The sequence below is a fragment of the Stomoxys calcitrans genome, chromosome 4 (genome assembly GCF_963082655.1).
Source record: "Stomoxys calcitrans chromosome 4, idStoCalc2.1, whole genome shotgun sequence".
NCBI lineage: Eukaryota > Metazoa > Arthropoda > Insecta > Diptera > Muscidae > Stomoxys > Stomoxys calcitrans.
In genome coordinates, this window is record NC_081555.1 from 13,306,718 (window position 1) to 13,308,174 (window position 1,457).

The 1,457-nt window shown below is 31.3% G+C and overlaps 1 long non-coding RNA gene across 1 annotated transcript; it reads left to right on the forward strand.

Annotated features, from left to right (window-relative positions):
- The first annotated feature begins 534 nt into the window (after window positions 1–534).
- Window positions 535–1,229, forward strand: LOC131997328 (uncharacterized). The gene is made up of 3 exons (XR_009398197.1): window positions 535–607; window positions 669–757; window positions 1,131–1,229. It is a non-coding gene; the product is annotated as an uncharacterized LOC131997328 (long non-coding RNA).
- Window positions 1,230–1,457: the final 228 nt, after the last annotated feature.

The following is a 1,457-nucleotide window of genomic DNA, read 5'->3' on the forward strand; positions in this document are numbered from 1 at the left end:
TGTACTAAGCAAATTGTGTAATAAGCAAGCTTAAATCGGTTATTTGATTTACCTTTTATCTATTGGGTTGCCCAAAAAGTAATTGCGGTTTTTTTAAAAGAAAGTAAATGCATTTTTAATAAAACTTAGAATGAAATTTAATCAAATAAACTTTTTTTACACTTTTTTTGTAAAACAAGCTAAAAGTAACAGCTGATAACTGACAGAAGAAAGAATGCAATTACAGAGTCACAAGCTGTGAAAAAATTTGTCAACGCCGACTATATGAAAAATCCGCAATTACTTTTTGGGCAACCCAATATTAAATAAATAATTTAAATCATTATACTTGAAGATCTATTTGTATTCAAGTAAATAAAAATAATAATATTTAATGGAGCATTTTTATGACAATGTTCCCAAAACGATACTGATTTTAACAACTGCTCTTTGTTTGGTTGCAAGTGAAATTCTACAACCAGTGTGAGATAAAAGCCAACAAAAAAAATTGTTATCCAACTAAAGTGTTGTAAACCGTTTGATCTTTTCTTTAAGAATACTTGGTGTAGCGGCCCCTACATAAGAAATGTTTTGGAAACTTGCATGAGACAACATAATCTATCTCGCGGTAAGTCATTAGAAAAGTGTAGAGTAATCATTGCTATAAGAAAAAGAAGTATTTTTTATAGATGAAGTAAATCAAGGAATTCGTTTCGAACTTTTTGCCAGTGAGAAACTTAAGTGCTATCGTGCCTGCATTATGATGGCTTGCAAAGTGGTAAGTTTTAGTGTCAAACAAAATAAAAAATGTTAAAACTTGATATAAATAATATCAAGAATTAAAGACCAAATAGAAGAAAGTGCAAGCAAGTAAAATAAAATAAAGTAATGAAAACAAATTGAACACTCATAGATATTGCTCGACTTTTATTGAAATAATTTACGAAAACTACTTTTTAACCAAATCCCATAAAAACGGAAAATTTTATCATCAATGTGTAGTTCTGTTGTGAGCTGTAGATGATACAAATTTCGGTTCCGCCGTACATAGCTCGTTTTTACTTGCTTTACAAAAACCTATGTGAATATATTTAAAATTTGTTTATATAATAAATAGTAATTTTTTATATAATTTCTTGTCTTTTCATTAGTTAAACAGTGACAATACCTTAGCGGCTAATCTACCACAAACAGTTGCCTTTTGGACAACCAGAAGGAATTCTTCGTTATATCCAATTGTGGAAGAAGCTGGCAGATATTGTGTCAATACAGTTCCTGTGGGGAAAAATGTGTAAGTATGTGAATAAAAAACATTTGCAATTTACCGCCACCGTAGCGCAGAGGTTAGCATGTCCACCAATAACGTTTAACACCTGGGTTCGAATCCTGGCGTGAACATCAGAAAACATTTTTCAGCGGTGATTATCACCTCCAAATGCTGGCGACATTTGGCTATAAAAAGGAGACCCCTTGTCGTT